The following is a 24,494-nucleotide window of genomic DNA, read 5'->3' as shown; positions in this document are numbered from 1 at the left end:
CCATCCGTTAGCCCCCTTTTCCCTTGTTTCTTCCAGACCCATTTGCCCCATCAGAGCCTAGTATATTGAATCTTGTCTCATCGCTTCAAATCACCCGTTTCCAATCTTCTACTGTTCAGTTTTCGTACTTTTTTGCAAACTTGAGCTTACGCTTTTTATGACGATATTGAAGTTGAGGCTTCTTCATCTTCAGAATCTGCAGAACTAATCATATGCTAAATAGTCACAAGTCAGATTTATATATGAGATAGAGAAGATGAAGGTCTATAAAGTGATGGTCGTCTCACGCTCAGCAGTAGTGGATGGTGAGATCTGGAGCCTGAAAGTCAGAAGCTCAAAACATTGTTACCCTTTTGATTATCACTGTATATCCACATCATATATCCACATTATCCTGTGCTGGCAGAGCCCCCCATAGTATTATATATCCACATCATATATCCACATTATCCTGTGCTGGTAGAGCCCCCCATAGTATTATATATCCACATCATATATCCACATTATCCTGTGCTGGTAGAGCCCCCCATAGTATTATATATCCACATCATATATCCACATTATCCTGTGCTGGTAGAGCCCCCCATAGTATTATATATCCACATCATATATCCACATTATCCTGTGCTGGCAGAGCCCCCCATAGTATTATATATCCACATCATATTTCCACATTATCCTGTGCTGGTAGAACCCCCCATAGTATTATTTATCCATATCATATATCCACATTATCCTGTGCTGGTAGAGCCCCCCATAGTATTATATATCCACATCATATATCCACATTATCCTGTGCTGGTAGAGCCCCCCATAGTATTATATATCCACATCATATATCCACATTATCCTGTGCTGGTAGAGCCCCCCATAGTATTATATATCCACATCATATATCCACATTATCCTGTGCTGGTAGAGCCCCCCATAGTATTATATATCCACATCATATATCCACATTATCCTGTGCTGGTAGAGCCCCCCAAATTATTATATATCCACATCATATATCCATATTATCCTGTGCTGGTAGAGCCCCCCATAGTATTATTTATCCACATCATATATCTACATTATCCCGTGCTGGTAGAGCCCCCCATAGTATTATATATCCACATCATATATCCACATTATCCTGTGCTGGTAGAGCCCCCCATAGTATTATATATCCACATCATATATCCACATTATCCTGTGCTGGTAGAGCCCCCCATAGTATTATATATCCACATCATATATCCACATTATCCTGTGCTGGTAGAGCCCCCCAAATTATTATATATCCACATCATATATCCATATTATCCTGTGCTGGTAGAGCCCCCCATAGTATTATTTATCCACATCATATATCCACATTATCCTGTGCTGGTAGAGCCCCCCATAGTATTATATATCCACATCATATATCCACATTATCCTGTGCTGGTAGAGCCCCCCATAGTATTATATATCCACATCATATCATCCTCCTGTGCTGGTAGAGCCCCCCATAGTGTTATATATCTACATCATATATCCACATCATCCCGTGCTGGTAGAGCCCCCCATAGTATTATATATCCACATCATATATCCACATTATCCTGTGCTGGTAGAGCCCCCCATAGTATTATATATCCACATCATATCATCCTCCTGCGCTGGTAGAGACCCCCATAGTATTATATATCCACATCATATATCCACATTATCCTGTGCTGGTAGAGCCCCCCATAGTATTATATATCCACATCATATATCCACATTATCCTGTGCTGGTAGAGCCCCCCATAGTATTATATATCCATATCATATCATCCTCCTGTGCTGGTAGAGACCCCCATAGTGTTATATATCCACATCATATATCCACATTATCCTGTGCTGGTAGAGCCCCCCATAGTATTATATATCCACATCATATATCCACATTATCCTGTGCTGGTAGAGCCCCCCAAATTATTATATATCCACATCATATATCCATATTATCCTGTGCTGGTAGAGCCTCCCATAGTATTATTTATCCACATCATATATCTACATTATCCCGTGCTGGTAGAGCCCCCCATAGTATTATATATCCACATCATATATCCACATTATCCTGTGCTGGTAGAGCCCCCCATAGTATTATATATCCACATCATATCATCCTCCTGTGCTGGTAGAGCCCCCCATAGTGTTATATATCTACATCATATATCCACATCATCCCGTGCTGGTAGAGCCCCCCATAGTATTATATATCCACATCATATATCCACATTATCCTGTGCTGGTAGAGCCCCCCATAGTATTATATATCCACATCATATATCCACATTATCCTGTGCTGGTAGAGCCCCCCATAGTATTATATATCCACATCATATCATCCTCCTGTGCTTGTAGAGCCCCCCATAGTGTTATATATCTACATCATATATCCACATCCTCCTGCGCTGGTAGAGACCCCCATAGTATTATATATCCACATCATATATCCACATTATCCTGTGCTGGTAGAGCCCCCCAAATTATTATATATCCACATCATATATCCACATTATCCTGTGCTGGTAGAGCCCCCCGTAGTATTATATATCCACATCATATATCTACATTATCCTATACTGGTAGAGCCCCCCATAGTATTATATATCCACATCATATCATCCTCCTGTGCTGGTAGAGACCCCCATAGTGTTATATATCTACATAATATCATCCTCCTGTGCTGGTAGAGACCCCCATAGTGTTATATATCTACATTGTCATCCTGTGCTGGTAGAGACCCCCATAGTGTTATATATCTACATCATATCATCCTCCTGAGCTGGTAGAGCCCCCCATAGTGTTATATATCCACATCATATCATCCTCCTGTGCTGGTAAAGACCCCCATAGTGTTATATATCCACATTATATCATCCTCCTGTGCTGGTAGAGCCCCCCATAGTGTTATATATCTACATCGTCATCCTGTGCTGGTGGAGACCACCATAGTGTTATATATCTACATCATATCATCCTCCTGTGCTGGTAGAGACCCCCATAGTGTTATATATCTACATCGTCATCCTGTGCTGGTAGAGACCCCCATAGTGTTATATATCTACATCGTCATCCTGTGCTGGTGGAGACCACCATAGTGTTATATATCTACATCGTCATCCTGTGCTGGTAGAGACCTCCATAGTGTTATATATCTATATCGTCATCCTGTGCTGGTAGAGCCCCCCATAGTGTTATATATCTACATCGTCATCCTGTGCTGGTGGAGACCACCATAGTGTTATATATCTACATCGTCATCCTGTGCTGGTGGAGATCACCATAGTGTTATATATCTACATCGTCATCCTGTGCTGGTGGAGACCCCCATAGTGTTATATATCTACATCGTCATCCTGTGCTGGTAGAGACCCCCATAGTGTTATATATCTACATCGTCATCCTGTGCTGGTGGAGACCACCATAGTGTTATATATCTACATCGTCATCCTGTGCTGGTGGAGACCACCATAGTGTTATATATCTACATCGTCATCCTGTGCTGGTGGAGACCACCATAGTGTTATATATCTACATCATATCATCCTCCTGAGCTGGTAGAGCCCCCCATAGTGTTATATATCTACATCGTCATCCTGTGCTGGTGGAGACCACCATAGTGTTATATATCTACATCGTCATCCTGTGCTGGTGGAGACCACCATAGTGTTATATATCTACATCGTCATCCTGTGCTGGTGGAGACCACCATAGTGTTATATATCTACATCGTCATCCTGTGCTGGTGGAGACCACCATAGTGCTAAGTATCTCTCTTCTCAGTATCTGGAGGATTCAGTGCTGAATCTCGGCATTTTGGGGGTGACGATCTCTTCTCGGGGGGACGTCTTCTCTCTTGTCCTAACGTTGCCTCCTCGCAGAAGCTCCTGCTGTTTGTGCTGCACATGTCAGACGTGTCTGAGCACGGACCGTCAGACGTTTCATTTGCCGCCCGGGGCCACAGATTCGCCTCCTCACACCGACAGGAGGGTTTTTTTGTCTCTTAAAGAATGCAGAGTCTCTCACCTCCAGCTATTTATGTGAAGGTCTTAAGAAGGAGGCCGTGGAGGACAGTGGAGGCCATGATGTCTCTCCTCTAGTCCTGATGGTTAGGGACGTGGCAAGCCATTCTATGAGCCCCGTTGGTGACTGAGGTCTGGTACAGATGAGGCATCACTTCATCAGGACCTTTAATAACACCGGGGCAAATGAGGGGGGTATGTAGTGCACGACCAGCGGGCGACTCTGTGACCCTATTAAAGGGTTATTACCAGTTTCATAAAGGCGGGTAATCAGATAGTGCTGGTAAACACAAGGCATTTTGCCATTTACTGCTTACTGAAACTTTCACCTGCTCTTGTGATATTAACACTTCTTTTCTTTATAGCCCGTTGTCTCGGAGATCGACCACTGCTCCTAGAAAGCAGAACAGGCGCAGCGCTTACCAACTCCTTTCTATTGAGCTTGTGAGCACTGTTTTGAAGCTGCCGGGATCGCTGGAGCTGTCACCTCCTCACCCGGCCAGCTGCAGTGCCGTGTTTACACGCTGGACAACAGCGGTGGTCGGTCTCTAAGGCAATGAGCTGGGAAAAAAAGAAAAGTACAGATGAACAATATAATTAAGCAGTAAACTGAAGCAGTGCATATTATTACACACACTGACAATATCCAGTTCCACACTGACAAAAATGGCTGCCATAACTACGTTCACAGCTGGGAGAGGAAGACGTCCGGAGCTGAAGCGACTGACACCAGAAGAAAACAGCTGACAGTGGCAGCAGTCTGCTCTGCTGCTATATAATAGACTTTCTTGTGCTACACAAGAAACATCTCATGAAGGGTAAAACCAGTGAGCTGTCTCAACACCTTTGCAGCCTTATTGTTGCAAAACATCCTGATGGCATTCATTACAGAAGAATTTCTAAACTACTGAAAGTTCCAGTGAGCGCTGCTGTCGGCCATAATCTGGAAGCAGAAAGAACATCATTTCACCATAAACCGTCCATGACCAGGTGCTCCCCACAAGACACAGGAGTGAAAATAATTATCAGAAGAGTTGTCCAAGAACCAAGGACACCTGCGGAGAGCTGCAGAAACACCTGGAATCAGCAGGTACAATTGTTTCACAGAAAACTTAGTAATGCACTCAACCTCCATGGCCTGTATGCACGCTCACCATGCCACCTCCATGGCCTGTATGCACGCTCACCATGCCACCTCCATGGCCTGTATGCACGCTCACCACTCAACCTCCATGGCCTGTATGCACGCTCACCACGCCACCTCTATGGCCTGTATGCACACTCATCACGCCACCTCCATGGCCTGAATGCACACTCAACACACAACCTCCATGGCCTGTATGAACGCTCACCACACAACCTCCATGGCCTGTATGCAAACTCACCACACAACCTCCATAGCCTGTATGCACGCTCACCACACAACCTCCATGGCCTGTATGAACGCTCACCACACAACCTCCATGGCCTGTATGCAAACTCACCACACAACCTCCATGGCCTGTATGCATGCTCACCACACAATCTCCATGGCCTGTATGAACGCTCACCACACAACCTCCATGGCCTGTATGCACGCTCACCACGCAACCTCCATGGCCTGTATGAACGCTCACCACGCCACCTCCATGGCCTGTATGCACACTCAACACAGAACCTCCATGACCTGTATGCATGCTCACCACACAACCTCCATGGCCTGTATGAACGCTCACCACACAATCTCCATGGCCTGCATGCACGCTCACCACACAACCTCTATGGCCTGTATGCACACTCACCACACAACCTCCATGGCCTGTATGAACGCTCACCACACAATCTCCATGGCCTGTTTGCACGCTCACCATGCAACCTCCATGGCCTGTTTGCACGCTCACCATGCAACCTCCATGGCCTGTACGCACGCTCACCATGCAACCTCCATGGCCTGTATGCATGCTAACGACCCAAGACTCCGGGGCCTGTATGAACACTCCCAGTGCAAGACTCCATTGCTGAACAAAAAGTATTTTCAAGCGCATTTAGTTTGCTCCACAACATTTAGACAAGCCTGTGAAATACCGGGAGAATATAGTCTGGTCAGATGAGACCAAAATTGAACTCTTAGGATGCCATAATACACGCCATGTTTGGAGGCCAAAAGGCAACTGCATATCACCCCAAAAACACAATACCAACAGTGAAGTGTGGAGGTGGGAACATAACGGTGTGGGGCTGTTTTTCAGCATACGGCACTGGCAAACTTCATATCATTGAAGAAAGGATGACTAGACAAACGTACTGAGACATTCTTGATAAAAATCTGCTGCCATCTATCAGGATGATGAAGATGAAACGAATATGGACATTTCAGCAAGACAATGATCCCAAACACACAGCCGAGGAGACTCTTAATTGGTTTCAGAGAAAGAGGCAGAGCCAATCACCTGACCTGAATCCTGTAGAAAATCTATGGAAGGAACTAAAGCTCAGAGACCATAGAAGAAGTCATGGGAGCTTCAGGATGTGAAGACCATTTGTGTAGAAGAATGGGCCAAAATCACACCTGAGCAATGCCTGCGACTAGTTTCTCTATAAAGGAGGCGTCGTGAAGCTTCATCACCAACTAAGGTTTTTGTACGAAGTGTTCAACACTTTTTCCCGGTGTCGTTTCTCATTAATACACATAATTTATGGAAATCCATGGTTTGATTTCTTTGCCTGTGTGGATTGGATTGGTTGTTACTGACATCTAGGGAGAATTTCATGCCAATAGCAACTTTAGAAATTGATTTACTTAGAAAATTGGTGACGTGTTCAATCCTTATTTCACCCACCGAATATTCCATTACTGCTCCTGCACTGATCCTGAGTGTTACGCTGAATGCTTCTTCATGCTGCGGAGCTGCGCTCAGGATACTGTTCGTGTTTTTCGACGCTCTATAACAGTTTGGCTGAGCTATAACACAGGAAGGGTCGTCATTTCTCCGCTGTTAGATGACTATACGGAGCCTGCCTTGCGCAGTGTACTATAATGACTGGGATCTTATGATCCAGGTGCGGTGCAGGTAACATTAGTCCCCCACCATGGTTCAGGGCCAGATACAAGTCATGTATGGAGGATCCCGTGTGGCTGAACATCTGTGTAGAGTTCTGTTTCCTACGTTTTGGGATAATTTCCTCCCGGTTGGCTGTGAATTCTTGGCGGCTTTGATCTACCATCACCTGCAATTCCCTCAGATAATTCTTTAATTGTGGCAGCTCTGGGAGGATGAAATTGATTAATACAGCAGAAGATCTCTGCGGCTTAAGATCGTCATCCATCATTCCTTCCAGAGAAGGCTGTACAGAAGTGCTGCTCGAATTATCCCTTCCCTGAGAGCTGACGGTTCCAGTGTAGGGTAAACATGTTTTTACAATGTACAATTGTCTGGATTATTTGCCTCTCCCCCCCCCCCCCCGGATCGTTCCATGGCCAGTACAGAAGTTCACGTCAAGGTCTTCAGAGACAATGCGCTGTAGAGGACCCGGTGGTGGAAGGTGCTGCAGCTCCCAACATGTCAACCATCTCAACACAACCATCATTTCTGGAAGTGACTTATCCGCCCGTGCATAAATCCCATTGTTTCCTTTATTCTGGAGATAGATGAGAGGTGCGGTGGTAATGGAGAAACTGCAGATGATCGAAGGCTGGAAATATGGATATGGAATGAAGGCTGCAATAGGGGGCACAACTACTAAACTCCATGAACTGCATCCCATGATTGGACTGACCTCAGGAACCACACCGGGGATGCTGACCTATAGCACACATGCCACACCAAGAGCGCCTGTGCCCAACCAATAGCGATCTTGCAATCTTGTTGCTGCCGGCCTATGTAAGTTTTCTGACTTGACCGGCATGCACGGCTGCCCCGGTCCATATGCAGACTGTAGGCCCCAATGTAGTACACGACTAGGTTTCCATATATCAGTTGTGTCCGTTCCGATGTTTTATGTTGGGGACCAGTCACAACTTATGCCGAAGTCGTGCATTGGTCTCACGACAACAGCCATATCGGAAAGTCAACCAAGCACCACTCTTGGATACGACTGTGGGACCGAAAAGAGAAGCAAAGTGAGGATCACCAATCATAGAAGAAACCAAAGTGAGGATCAAAAATCATTGAAGAGAACAAAGTGAGGATCACCCATCATATAAGAGAGCAAAGTGAGAATCAAAAATGATAGAAGAGAGCAAAGTGAGGATCACCAATCATAAAAGAGAATAAAGTGAGGATCACCAATCATAGAAGAGAGTGAAGTGAGGATCACCAATCATAGAAGAAAGCAAAGTGAGGATCAAAAATCAGAAGAGAACAAAGTGAGGATCACCCATCATATAAGAGAGCAAAGTGAGGATCACCAATCATAGAAGAGAACATAGTGAGGATCACCAATCATAGAAGAGAACAAAGTGAGGATCACCAATCATAGAAGAGAGTGAAGTGAGGATAACCAATCATAGAAGAAAGCAAAGTGATGATCACCAATCATAGAAGACATTGAAGTGAGGATCACCAATCATAGAAGAAAGCAAACTGAGGATCAAAAATGAGAAGAGAACAAAGTGAGGATCACCCATCATATAAGAGAGCAAAGTGAGGATCACCAATCATAGAAGAGAACAAAGTGAGGATCACCAATCATAGAAGAGAGTGAAGTGAGGATAACCAATCATAGAAGATAGCAAAGTGATGATCACCAATCATAGAAGAAAGCAAAGTGAGGATCAAAAATCATAAAAGAGAACAAAGTGAGGATGACCAATCATAAAAGAGAGCAAAGTGAGGATCACCAATCATAGAAGAGAGCAAAGTGAGGATAACCAATCATAAAAGAGAGCAAAGTGAGGATGACCAATCATAGAAGAGAGCAAAGTGAGGATGACAAATCATAGAAGAGAGCAAAGTGAGGATGACCAATCATAGAAGAGAGCAAAGTGAGGATGACCAATCATAGAAGAACTTTTATTGGATCAAAAAAAAATAAAAGAGTTAAAAATACTAAAAAAGCCCGATGACATATACAGAAATGACCATGCAGGGTGCGCTCATGATGAGGCAATCACCCGCCTGCCACTGTGACATCATAATATAACAATTACTACACATGCACACATCATGCAAGGTCACATCAGATGAGCATGGAAGATTAACACACAGAGAGCCCGGCCACTGCTGGCCATGAGTAGTCACAGGCAATGCCAGCAGCAGAGGACATCCATGTCTAATAACAGGCTGGGAGAAAAGGGCAAACAAGAAACCCCAGAAGTCATAAGGAAGAAGAGAATAAAGCCACCATCAACGGACCTGCACCACAGAAAAGCCCCCTGTAACTGACAGCTGCACCACGTACAGGGGCAAACGTCTGCCCACACCGGGGTCACCGGCCTCATAGGAAGAACTGTGCGCTACAGAATCTGCTAAATATCACCTCGTCACACACAGCACAGAGTATGTGATCACTGGAGGTGTGATGTCATCATACACAGCACAGAGTATGTGATCACTGGAGGTGTGATGTCATTATACACAGCACAGAGTATGTGATCGCTGGAGGTGTGATGTCATTATACACAGCACAGAGTATGTGATCACTGGAGGTGTGATGTCATCATACACAGCACAGAGTATGTGATCACTGGAGGTGTGATGTCATCATACACAGCACAGAGTATGTGATCACTGGAGGTGTGATGTCATCATACACAGCACAGAGTATGTGATCACTAGAGGTGTGATGTCATCATACACAGCACAGAGTATGTGATCGCTGGAGGTGTGATGTCATCATACACAGCACAGAGTATGTGATCACTGGAGGTGTGATGTCATCATACACAGCACAGAGTATGTGATCACTGGAGGTGTGATGTCATCATACACAGCACAGAGTATGTGATCACTGGAGGTGTGATGTCATCATACACAGAACAGAGTATGTGATCACTGGAGGTGTGATGTCATTATACACAGCACAGAGTATGTGATCACTGGAGGTGTGATGTCATCATACACAGCACAGAGTATGTGATCGCTGGAGGTGTGATGTCATCATACACAGCACAGAGTATGTGATCGCTGGAGGTGTGATGTCATCATACACAGAACAGAGTATGTGATCGCTGGAGGTGTGATGTCATCATACACAGCACAGAGTATGTGATCGCTGGAGGTGTGATGTCATCATACACAGCACAGAGTATGTGATCGCTGGAGGTGTGATGTCATCATACACAGAACAGAGTATGTGATCGCTGGAGGTGTGATGTCATCATACACAGAACAGAGTATGTGATCGCTGGAGGTGTGATGTCATCATACACAGCACAGAGTATGTGATCGCTGGAGGTGTGATGTCATTATACACAGCACAGAGTATGTGATCGCTGGAGGTGTGATGTCATTATACACAGCACAGAGTATGTGATCACTGGAGGTGTGATGTCATCATACACAGCACAGAGTATGTGATCACTGGAGGTGTGATGTCATTATACACAGCACAGAGTATGTGATCACTGGAGGTGTGATGTCATCATACACAGCACAGAGTATGTGATCACTGGAGGTGTGATGTCATCATACACAGCACAGAGTATGTGATCGCTAGAGGTGTGATGTCATCATACACAGCACAGAGTATGTGATCGCTGGAGGTGTGATGTCATCATACACAGCACAGAGTATGTGATCGCTGGAGGTGTGATGTCATCATACACAGCACAGAGTATGTGATCGCTGGAGGTGTGATGTCATCATACACAGCACAGAGTATGTGATCACTGGAGGTGTGATGTCATCATACACAGCACAGAGTATGTGATCGCTGGAGGTGTGATGTCATTATACACAGCACAGAGTATGTGATCGCTGGAGGTGTGATGTCATTATACACAGCACAGAGTATGTGATCGCTGGAGGTGTGATGTCATCATACACAGCACAGAGTATGTGATCGCTGGAGGTGTGATGTCATCATACACAGCACAGAGCATGTGATCACTAGAGGTGTGATGTCATCATACACAGCACAGAGTATGTGATCGCTGGAGGTGTGATGTCATTATACACAGCACAGAGTATGTGATCGCTGGAGGTGTGATGTCATTATACACAGCACAGAGTATGTGATCGCTGGAGGTGTGATGTCATTATACACAGCACAGAGTATGTGATCGCTGGAGGTGTGATGTCATCATACACAGCACTGAGTATGTGATCACTGGAGGTGTGATGTCATTATACACAGCACAGAGTATGTGATCACTGGAGGTGTGATGTCATCATACACAGCACAGAGTATGTGATCACTGGAGGTGTGATGTCATCATACACAGCACAGAGTATGCGATCGCTGGAGGTGTGATGTCATTATACACAGCACAGAGTATGTGATCACTGGAGGTGTGATGTCATTATACACAGCACAGAGTATGCGATCGCTGGAGGTGTGATATCATCATACACAGCACAGAGTATGCGATCACTGGAGGTGTGATGTCATTATACACAGCACAGAGTATGCGATCGCTGGAGGTGTGATGTCATTATACACAGCACAGAGTATGTGGTCGCTGGAGGTGTGATGTCATTATACACAGCACAGAGTATGTGATCGTTGGAGGTGTGATGTCATCATACACAGCACAGAGTATGTGATCGCTGGAGGTGTGATGTCATCATACACAGCACAGAGTATGTGATCGCTGGAGGTGTGATGTCATCATACACAGCACAGAGCATGTGATCACTGGAGGTGTGATGTCATCATACACAGCACAGAGTATGTGATCACTGGAGGTGTGATGTCATCATACACAGCACAGAGTATGTGATCGCTGGGGGTGTGATGTCATTATACACAGCACAGAGTATGTGATCGCTGGAGGTGTGATGTCATCATACACAGCACAGAGTATGCGATCACTGGAGGTGTGATGTCATCATACACAGCACAGAGTATGCGATCACTGGAGGTGTGATGTCATCATACACAGCACAGAGTATGCGATCACTGGAGGTGTGATGTCATCATACACAGCACAGAGTATGCGATCACTGGAGGTGTGATGTCATCATACACAGCACAGAGTATGTGATCGCTGGGGGTGTGATGTCATTATACACAGCACAGAGTATGTGATCGCTGGAGGTGTGATGTCATCATACACAGCACAGAGTATGCGATCACTGGAGGTGTGATGTCATCATACACAGCACAGAGTATGTGATCACTGGAGGTGTGATGTCATCATACACAGCACAGAGTATGCGATCACTGGAGGTGTGATGTCATCATACACAGCACAGAGTATGTGATCGCTGGAGGTGTGAGCATGGCTGAGCATGGCTGTGTGAATGGGCTGAGAACGGCGCTTGCTCATGGGCTGAGAACGGCGCTTGCTTATGGGCTGAGAATGGCGCTTGCTTATGGGCTGAGAACGGCGCTGGCTTATGGGCTGAGAACGGCCGTGTGAATGGGCTGAGAACGGCGCTTGCTTATGGGCTGAACACTTCTGTGATCACTCCATATCCAGGCTGTGTCAGTGAAAGTCAGGTACATAGCCACAGGGCGCTCGCTTAAGGGCTGAAAACGGCACTCGGTTACGGGCTGAAAACGGCGCTCGCTTATGGGCTGAGAACGGCGCTTGCTTATGGGCTGAGAATGGCGCTTGCTTATTGGCTGAGAATGGCGCTTGCTTATGGGCTGAGAACGGCGCTTGCTTATTGGCTGAGAATGGTGCTTGCTTATGGGCTGAGAATGGCGCTTGCTTATGGGCTGAGAATGGCGCTTGTTTATGGGCTGAGAACGGCGCTTGCTTATGGGCTGAGAACAGCGCTTGCTTATGGGCTGAGAATGGCGCTTGTTTATGGGCTGAGAACGGCGCTTGCTTATGGGCTGAGAATGGCGCTTGCTTATGGGCTGAGAATGGCGCTTGTTTATGGGCTGAGAATGGCGCTTGCTTATGGGCTGAGAACGGCGCTTGCTTATGGGCTGAGAACGGCGCTTGCTTATGGGCTGAGAACGACGCTTGCTTATGTGCTGAGAACGGCGCTTGCTCATGGGCTGAGAACGGCGCTTGCTTATGGGCTGAGAACGGCGCTGGCTTATGGGCTGAGAACGGCCGTGTGAATGGGCTGAGAACGGCGCTTGCTTATGGACTGAGCATGGCCGTCCGAATGGGCTGAGAACGGCGCTTGCTTATGGGCTGAGCACGTCCATGTGAATGGGCTAAGAACGACGCTTGCTTATGGGCTGAACACATCTGTGATCACTCCATATCCAGGCTGTGTCAGTGAACGACTGGTACATAGCCACAGGGCGCTCGCCTAAGGGCTGAAAACGGAACTCGGTTACAGGCTGAAAACGGCGCTCGCTTATGGGCTGAGAACGGCGCTTGCTTATGGGCTGAGAATGGCGCTTGCTTATGGGCTGAGAATGGCGCTTGCTTATGGGCTGAGACCGGCGCTTGCTTATGGGCTGAGAACAGCGCTTGCTTATGGGCTGAGAACAGCGCTTGCTTATGGGCTGAGAACGGCGCTTGCTTATGGGCTGAGAATGGCGCTTGTTTATGGGCTGAGAACAGCGCTTGCTTATGGGCTGAGAACGGCGCTTGCTTATGGGCTGAGAACGGCGCTTGCTTATGAGCTGAGAACGGCGCTGGCTTATGGGCTGAGAACGGCCGTGTGAATGGGCTGAGAACGGCGCTTGCTTATGGGCCGAGCATGGCCGTGTGAATGGGCTAAGAACGACGCTTGCTTATGGGCTGAACACATCTGTGTGAATGGGTTGAGAAGGACGCTTGCTTATGGGCTGAGCACAGCCGTGAGAATGGGCTGAGAATGGCGCTCACTTATGGGCTCAGAACGGCCTGTGTGAATGAGCTGAGAACGGCGCTCGCTTATGGGCCGAGTATGGCGCTCGCTTATGGACTGAGAACGGCCTGCGTGAATGAACTGAGAACGGCGCTCGCTTATGGGCTGAGTATGGCGCTTACTTACGGGCTGTGAACGGCACTCGCTTATGGGCTGAGAACGGCGCTCGCTTATAGGCTGAGAATGGCGCTCGCTTATGGGCTGAGAAAGACGCTCACTTATGGGCTGAGAATGGAGCTCGCTTACGGGCTGAAAATGGCATGTGTGAATGGGCTGAGAATGGCGCTTTCTTATGGGCTGAGAACGGCGCTTGCTTATGGGCTGAAAACGGCGCTTGCTTATGGACTGAGCACAGCCGTGTGAATGAGCTGAGCACGGCTATGTGAATGGGCTGAGAACGGCGCTTGCTTATGGGCTGAGCACGGCTGTGTGAATGGGCTGAGAACGGCGCTTGCTTATGGGCTGAGATCGGCACTTGCTTATGGGCTGAGCATGGCCGTGTGAATGAGCTAAGAATGGCTCTTGCTTATGGGCTGAGCACATCTGTGTGAATGGGCTGAGAAGGACGCTTGCTTATCGGCTGAGCTCAGCCGTGTTAATGGGCTGAGAATGGCGCTCGCTTATGGGCTGAGAACGGCCTGCGTGAATGAGCTGAGAACGGCGCTCGCTTATGGGCTGAGTACGGCGCTCGCTTATGGGCTGAGAACGGCGCTCGCTTATGGGCTGAGAACGGCCTGCGTGAATGGGCTGAGAACGGCGCTCGCTTATGGGCTGAGTATGGCGCTTGCTTATGGGCTGAGAATGGCACTCGCTTATGGACTGAGAATGGCGCTCACTTATAGGCTGAGAACAGCGCTCACTTATGGGCTGAGAACGGCGCTCGCTTAAGGGCTGAGAATGGAGCTCGCTTATGGGCTGAAAATGGCCTGTGTGATTGGGCTGACAACGGCGCTTGCTTATGGGCCGAGCACGGCCGTGTGAATGGGCTGAGAACGACGCTTGCTTATGTGCTGAGAACGGTGCTCGCTTATGGGCTGAGCACGACTGTGTGAATGGGCTGAGAATGGCGCTTGCTTATGGGTTGAGAACGGCGCTTGCTTATGGGCTGAGCACAGCCATGTGAATGGGCTGAGAACGGCGCTTGATTATGGGCTGAGTATGCCCGTGTGAGTGGGCTAAAAATGACACTTGCTTATGGGCTGAGCACGGTCATGTGAATGGGCTAAGAACGGCGCCTGCTTATGGGCTGAGCACTGCCGTGTGAATGAGCTGAGAATGGCACTCGCTTAAGGGCTGAGAATGGCCTGTGTGAATGGGTCGAGAACGGCGCTCGCTTATGGGCTGAGAACGGCGCTCGCTTATGGGCTGAGAATGGCCTGTGTGAATGGGCTGAGAACGGCGCTCACTTATGGGCTGAGAATGGCCTGTGTGAATGGGCTGAGAACGGTGCTCACTTATGGGCTGAGAATGGCCTGTGTGAATGGGCTGAGAATGGCGCTCGCTTATGGGCTGAGCATGGCCGGGTGAATGGGCTGAGTATGGCGCTTGCTTATGGGCTGAAAACGGCACTCACATATTGGGCTGAGAACGGCCCGTGTGAATGGGCCCGTATAGTCGCCACTTGTCAGTGTGGTCAGGAGCGTGGCCCAGGGGAGGCTGCTCATGTACTCAGCTCTCCGCGCAGACAACCATCAATCACAGTGTTTCTCTGGCTTATGGCTCGTCTTTGTGCAAGCCGTGACACGGTGGAAAATGTGCGCCCACACGTGAACTGCGCGGTCTGCACGAGTCTGTGTACATGAGGAGCTCTGGGATGTGATCGGGAAGGAGGCCGCAATCACATCATGGGTGATCCCTGGACAGACCCCTGTGTACAGCCAGAGTATACAGCCACCTCCCTAAGAGCACATCTAGAAGAACGTGTGCAACAAGATAAGCAGAACAGAGTATTTCAGATTGTCTAGTCTAGAGGAGGTGCAGCACAGAGTATGTCAAGAGAGGAGTGTGCTGGTCTTGTCTGGGCAGTGACCGGGATGATGTCCATGTGCCCTCCGCTCTCCATGGTGGCCCCATCCAGGATCTGCTCGTCTTCTGCAATCTACAAGTCACTACTCGCACATAATGATCATTCTCGCTGCACAGGACTGGAAGCGCAACAAGGGTTAAATTAGGGCATGAGATGGGAGGCTGATAAACAAAACTGATCTCTTCAGGTGGGAGGCCAAGACTGCGGGCGCTACACTCTCAGCATGCCCTGACGGTCGGACCCAGTTACTTCTTGATCTACTTCCCTGATTCCTCCTGGCACTAACCTTCTGTCCCTGCAGATCAGAAGTCTCCAAAACAATAAACAAGTGGGGACCCCGGCCATGTCTTCATCCCTGAGGACCCCCAACGTCCCAGAAGTCTGGTGCAGGGGTCCGGAAAGTAGATTACTGCACCAATGCCAGGATCTATGAGCAGGAGCACTGTTCACCATTCTTGCTGTAAAAGTGACAGGATTTACTGTCAATGTCTGATGAGGACCCCGGTGCGGCCCCCTCACCAAGAAAACAGCTGGTGCTAGCGTTTGACAAGAGCTGGAAAATGGCGCAACAAGAAATATGGCAAAGTATGGAGGCGACAAGCACGGCCTATGTAGTTTGGCACAGCGGTGAACACTGACCCCAACAGTGATCCTGACCTCAGCGTTGACCCTGGCATAGGCCTGATGACACTGACTCCAACAGCCACTGACCCCAGCACTCACCTCCACTTCGACACTGACCCAAGCACTCATCCTCACACTGACACTGACCCCAGCACTCATCCCTGCTCTGACACTGACCCCAGCACTCATCCCAGCACTGATACTGACCCCAGCACTCATCCCCGCTCTGACACTGACCCCAGCACTCATCCCCGCTCTGACACTGACCCCAACACTCATCCCCGCTCTGACACTGACCCCAACACTCATCCCCGCTCTTACACTGACCCCAGCACTCATCCCCGCTCTGACACTGACCCCAACACTCATCCCCGCTCTGACACTGACCCCAACACTCATCCCCGCTCTGACACTGACCCCAGCACTCATCCCCGCTCTGACACTGACCCCAACACTCATCCCCGCTCTGACACTGACCCCAGCACTCATCCCTGCTCTGACACTGACCCCAGCACTCATCCCCGCTCTGACACTGACCCCAACACTCTTCCCCGCTCTGACACTGACCCCAGCACTCATCCCTACTCTGACACTGACCCCAGCACTCATCCCAGCACTGATACTGACCCCAGCACTCATCCCCGCTTTGACACTGACCCCAGCACTCATCCCTGCACTGACACTGACCCCAACACTCATCCCCGCTCTGACACTGACCCCAACACTCATCCCGGCTCTGACACTGACCCCAGCACTCATCCCTGCACTGACACTGCCCCAGCACTGACACTGACCCCAGCACTCATCCCCGCTCTGACACTGACCCCAGCACTCATCCCCGCTCTGACACTGACATCAGCACTCATCCCTGCTCTGACACTGACCCCAGCACTCATCCCTGCACTGACACTGCCCCATCACTGACACTGACCCCAGCACTCATCCCCGCTCTGACACTGACCCCAACACTCATCCCAACACTGACACTGACCCCAGCACTCATCCCCACACTGACACTGACCCCAGCACTCATCCCTGCTCTGACACTGACCCCAGCACTCATCCCAGCACTGACACTGACCCCAGCACTCATCCCCGCTCTGACACTGACCCCAGCACTCATCCCCGCACTGACACTGCCCCAGCACTGACACTGACCCCAGCACTCATCCCCGCTCTGACACTGACCCCAGGACTCATCCCAGCACTGATACTGACCCCAGCACTCATCCTGCTCTGACACTGACCCCAGCACTCATCCCCGCTCTGACACTGACCCCAGCACTCATCACCGCTCTGACACTGACCCCAGCACTCATCCCCGCTCTGACACTGACCCCAACACTCATCCCCGCTCTGACACTGACCCCAACACTCATCCCGGCTCTGACACTGACCCCAGCACTCATCCCTGCACTGACACTGCCCCAGCACTGACACTGACCCCAGCACTCATCCCCGCTCTGACACTGACCCCAGCACTCATCCCCGCTCTGACACTGACATCAGCACTCAACCCCGCTCTGACACTGACCCCAGCACTCATCCCAGCACTGACACTGACCCCAGCACTCATCCCTGCTCTGACACTGACCCCAGCACTCATCCCTGCACTGACACTGCCCCATCACTGACACTGACCCCAGCACTCATCCCCGCTCTGACACTGACCCCAACACTCATCCCAACACTGACACTGACCCCAGCACTCATCCCCACACTGACACTGACCCCAGCACTCATCCCTGCTCTGACACTGACCCCAGCACTGACACTGACCCCAGCACTCATCCCCGCTCTGACACTGACCCCAGGACTCATCCCAGCACTGATACTGACCCCAGCACTCATCCTGCTCTGACACTGACCCCAGCACTCATCCCCGCTCTGACACTGACCCCAGCACTCATCCCCGCTCTGACACTGACCCCAGCACTCATCCCCGCTCTGACACTGACCCCAGCACTCATCCCTGCACTGACACTGCCCCAGCACTGACACTGACCCCAGCACTCATCCCTGCTCTGACACTGACCCCAGCACTCATCCCGCTCTGACACTGACCCCAGCACTCATCCCAGCACTGACACTGACCCCAGCACTCATCCCCGCTCTGACACTGACCCCAGCACTCATCCCCGCTCTGACACTGACATCAGAACTCACCTCCGCTTTGACACTGACCCGAGCACTCATCCCGCTCTGACACTGACCCCAGCACTCATCCCCGCACTGACACTGACCCCAGCACTCACCCCAGCACTGACACTGACCCCAGAACTCACCTCTGCTTTGACACTGACCCCAGAACTCATCCCAGCTCCGACACTGACCCCAGCACTCATCCCCGCACTGACACTGACCTTAACACTCATCCCCGCACTGACACTGACCCCAGCACTCATCCCCGCTCTGACACTGACTCCAGCACTCATCCCCACACTGACACTAACCCCAGGACTCATAACCGCACTGACACTGACCCCAGCACTCATAACCGCACTGACACTGCCCCAGCACTTATCCCCGCACTGACACTGACCCCAGCACTCATCCCTGCACTGACACTGCCCCACACTGACACTGACCCCAGCACTCATCCCCGCTCTGACACTGACCCCAGCACTCATCCCAGCACTGACACTGACCCCAGCACTCATCCCCGCTCTGACACTGACCCCAGCACTCATCCCTGCCCTGACACTGCCCCAGAAATGACACTGACCCCAGCACTCATCCCCGCTCTCACACTGACCCCAACACTCATCCCAACACTGACCCCAGCACTCATCCCCACACTGACACTGACCCGAGCACTCATCCCTGCTCTGACACTGACCCCAGCACTCATCCCAGCACTGTTTCTGACCCCAGCACTCATCCCTGCTCTGACACTGACCCCAGCACTCATCCCAGCACTGTTTCTGACCCCAGCACTCATCCCTGCTCTGACACTGACCCCAGCACTCATCCCTGCACTGACACTGCCCCATCACTGACACTGACCCCAGCACTCATCCCCGCTCTGACACTGACCCCAACACTCATCCCAACACTGACACTGACCCCAGCACTCATCCCCACACTGACACTGACCCCAGCACTCATCCCTGCTCTGACACTGACCCCAGCACTCATCTCAGCACTGACACTGACCCCAGCACTCATCCCCGCTCTGACACTGACCCCAGCACTCATCCCCGCACTGACACTGCCCCAGCACTGACACTGACCTCAGCACTCATCCCCGCTCTGACACTGACCCCAGCACTCATCCCCGCTCTGAAACTGACCCCAGCACTCATCCCCACTCTGACACTGACCCCAGAACTCATCCCCACTCTGACACTGACCCGAGCACTCATCCCCGCACTGACACTGCCCCAGCACTCATCCCCGCACTGACACTGCCCCAGCACTGACACTGACCCCAGCACTCACCCCAGCACTGACACTGACCCCAGAACTCACCTCCGCTTTGACACTGACCCCAGAACTCATCCCAGCTCCGACACTGACCCCAACACTCTTCCCCGCTCTGACACTGACCCCAGCACTCATCCCTGCTCTGACACTGACCCCAGCACTCATCCCAGCACTGATACTGACCCCAGCACTCATCCCCGCTTTGACACTGACCCCAGCACTCATCCCTGCACTGACACTGACCCCAACACTCATCCCCGCTCTGACACTGACCCCAACACTCATCCCCGCTTTGACACTGACCCCAGCACTCATCCCCGCTCTGACACTGACCCCAACACTCATCACCGCTCTGACACTGACCCCAGCACTCATCCCCGCTCTGACACTGACATCAGCACTCAACCCCGCTCTGACACTGACCCCAGCACTCATCCCAGCACTGACACTGACCCCAGCACTCATCCCTGCACTGACACTGTCCCAGCACTGACTCTGACCCCAGCACTCATCCCAGCACTGTTTCTGACCCCAGCACTCATCCCTGCTCTGACACTGACCCCAGCACTCATCCCTGCACTGACACTGCCCCATCACTGACACTGACCCCAGCACTCATCCCCGCTCTGACACTGACCCCAACACTCATCCCAACACTGACACTGACCCCAGCACTCATCCCCACACTGACACTGACCCCAGCACTCATCCCTGCTCTGACACTGACCCCAGCACTCATCCCAGCACTGACACTGACCCCAGCACTCATCCCCGCTCTGACACTGACCCCAGCACTCATCCCCGCACTGACACTGCCCCAGCACTGACACTGACCCCAGCACTCATCTCCGCTCTGACACTGACCCCAGGACTCATCCCCGCTCTGACACTGACCCCAGGACTCATCCCAGCACTGATACAGACCCCAGCACTCATCCTGCTCTGACACAGACCCCAGCACTCATCCCCGCTCTGACACTGACCCCAGCACTCATCCCCGCTCTGACACTAACCCCAGCACTCATCCCTGCACTGACACTGCCCCAGCACTGACACTGACCCCAGCACTCATCCCTGCTCTGACACTGACCCCAGCACTCATCCCAGCACTGATACTGACCCCAGCACTCATCCCGCTCTGACACTGACCCCAGCACTCATCCCCGCACTGACACTGCCCCAGCACTGACACTGACCCCAGCACTCATCCCCGCTCTGACACTGACCCCAGCACTCATCCCCGCTCTGACACTGACATCAGAACTCACCTCCGCTTTGACACTGACCCGAGCACTCATCCCGCTCTGACACTGACCCCAGCACTCATCCCCGCACTGACACTGCCCCTTCACTGACACTGACCCCAGCACTCACCCCAGCACTGACACTGACCCCAGAACTCACCTCTGCTTTGACACTGACCCCAGAACTCATCCCAGCTCCGACACTGACCCCAGCACTCATCCCCGCACTGACACTGACCTTAACACTCATTCGCGCACTGACACTGACCCCAGCACTCACCCCCGCTCTGACACTGACCCCAGCACTCATCTCCACTCTGACACTAACCCCAGCACTCATCTCCACACTGACACTGACCTTAGCACTCATCCCCGCACTGACACTGACCCCAGCACTCATCCCCGCTCTGACACTGACTCCAGCACTCATCCCCACACTGACACAGACCCCAGGACTCATCCCCACTCTGACACTGACCCCAGCACTCATAACCGCACTGACACTGACCCCAGCACTCATAACCGCACTGACACTGCCCCAGCACCTATCCCCGCACTGACACTGACCCCAGCACTCATCCCTGCACTGACACTGCCCCACACTGACACTGACCCTAGCACTCATCCCCGCTCTGACACTGACCCCAGCACTCATCCCAGCACTGACACTGACCCCAGCACTCATCCCCGCTCTGACACTGACCCCAGCACTCATCCCTGCCCTGACACTGCCCCAGAAATGACACTGACCCCAGCACTCATCCCCGCTCTCACACTGACCCCAACACTCATCCCAACACTGACCCCAGCACTCATCCCCACACGGACACTGACCCCAGCACTCATCCCTGCTCTGACACTGACCCCAGCACTCATCCCAGCACTGTTTCTGACCCCAGCACTCATCCCTGCTCTGACACTGACCCCAGCACTCATCCCTGCACTGACACTGCCCCATCACTGACACTGACCCCAGCACTCATCCCCGCTCTGACACTGACCCCAACACTCATCCCAACACTGACACTGACCCCAGCACTCATCCCCACACTGACACTGACCCCAGCACTCATCCCTGCTCTGACACTGACCCCAGCACTCATCTCAGCACTGACACTGACCCCAGCACTCATCCCCGCTCTGACACTGACCCCAGCACTCATCCCCGCACTGACACTGCCCCAGCACTGACACTGACCTCAGCACTCATCCCCGCTCTGACACTGACCCCAGCACTCATCCCCGCTCTGAAACTGACCCCAGCACTCATCCCCACTCTGACACTGACCCCAGAACTCATCCCCACTCTGACACTGACCCGAGCACTCATCCCAGCACTGACACTGCCCCAGCACTCATCCCCGCACTGACACTGCCCCAGCACTGACACTGACCCCAGCACTCACCCCAGCACTGACACTGACCCCAGAACTCACCTCCGCTTTGACACTGACCCCAGAACTCATCCCAGCTCCGACACTGACCCCAGCACTCATCCCCGCACTGACACAGACCTTAACACTCATTCGCGCACTGACACTGACCCCAGCACTCACACCCGCTCTGACACTGACCCCAACACTCATCTCCACTCTGACACTAACCCCGGTACTCATCTCCACACTGACACAGACCCCAGGACTCATCCCAGCACTGACACTGACCCCAGCACTCATCCCTGCACTGACACTGCCCCACACTGACACTGACCCCAACACTCATCCCTGCTCTGACACTGACCCCAGCACTCATCCCAGCACTGACACTGACCCCAGCACTCATCCCCGCTCTGACACTGACCCCAGCACTCATCCCTGCCCTGACACTGCCCCAGAAATGACACTGACCCCAGCACTCATCCCCGCTCTGACACTGACCCCAGCACTCATCCCAACACTGACCCCAGCACTCATCCCCACACTGACACTGACCCCAGCACTCATCCCTGCTCTGACCCTGACCCCAGCACTCATCCCAGCACTGACACTGACCCCAGCACTCATCCCGCTCTGACACTGACCCCAGCACTCATCCCGCACTGACACTGCCCCAGCACTGACACTGACCCCAGCACTCATCCCCGCTCTGACACTGACCCCAGCACTCATCCCCGCTATGACACTGACATCAACACTCAACCCCGCTCTGACACTGACCCCAGCACTGACACTGACCTTAGCACTCATCCCCGCACTGACACTGACCCCAGCACTCATCCCTGCTCTGACACTGACCCCAGCACTCATCCCCACACTGACACTGACCCCAGCACTCATCCCCACACTGACACAGACCCCAGGACTCATCCCAGCACTGACACTGACCCCAGCACTCATCCCTGCACTGACACTGCCCCACACTGACACTGACCCCAACACTCATCCCTGCTCTGACACTGACCCCAGCACTCATCCCAGCACTGACACTGACCCCAGCACTCATCCCCGCTCTGACACTGACCCCAGCACTCATCCCTGCCCTGACACTGCCCCAGAAATGACACTGACCCCAGCACTCATCCCCGCTCTGACACTGACCCCAGCACTCATCCCAACACTGACCCCAGCACTCATCCCCACACTGACACTGACCCCAGCACTCATCCCTGCTCTGACCCTGACCCCAGCACTCATCCCAGCACTGACACTGACCCCAGCACTCATCCCGCTCTGACACTGACCCCAGCACTCATCCCGCACTGACACTGCCCCAGCACTGACACTGACCCCAGCACTCATCCCCGCTCTGACACTGACCCCAGCACTCATCCCCGCTATGACACTGACATCAACACTCAACCCCGCTCTGACACTGACCCCAGCACTCAATCCCGCTCTGACACTGACCCCAGCACTCATCCCAGCACTGACACTGACCCCAGCACTCATCCCTGCACTGACACTGCCCCAGCACTGACTCTGACCCCAGCACTCAACCCCGCTCTGACACTGACCCCAGCACTCATCCCCGCTCTGACACTGACCCCAACACTCATCCCCGCTCTGACACTGACCCCAACACTCATCCCCGCTCTGACACTGACCCCAGCACTCATCCCCGCTCTGACACTGACCCCAACACTCATCCCCGCTCTGACACTGACCCCAGCACTCATCCCTGCTCTGACACTGACCCCAGCACTCATCCCCGCTCTGACACTGACCCCAACACTCTTCCCCGCTCTGACACTGACCCCAGCACTCATCCCTACTCTGACACTGACCCCAGCACT

General features: G+C 51.7%; 1 protein-coding gene across 1 annotated transcript in view; it reads right to left on the bottom strand.

The window, feature by feature from the left end:
• Positions 1-24,494, bottom strand: part of WNT3A (Wnt family member 3A) — a 299,427-nt gene that overhangs the window by 77,462 nt on the left and 197,471 nt on the right. The window lies entirely within an intron of this gene.

The sequence above is a fragment of the Phyllobates terribilis genome, unplaced genomic scaffold (assembly GCF_046119375.1).
Source record: "Phyllobates terribilis strain yellow unplaced genomic scaffold, ASM4611937v1 Scaffold_4__5_contigs__length_816908805, whole genome shotgun sequence".
Taxonomy (NCBI): Eukaryota; Metazoa; Chordata; class Amphibia; order Anura; family Dendrobatidae; genus Phyllobates; species Phyllobates terribilis.
The sequence above is the reverse complement of the archived record's forward strand: the minus strand, read 5'-3'. Positions and strand labels throughout refer to the sequence as shown.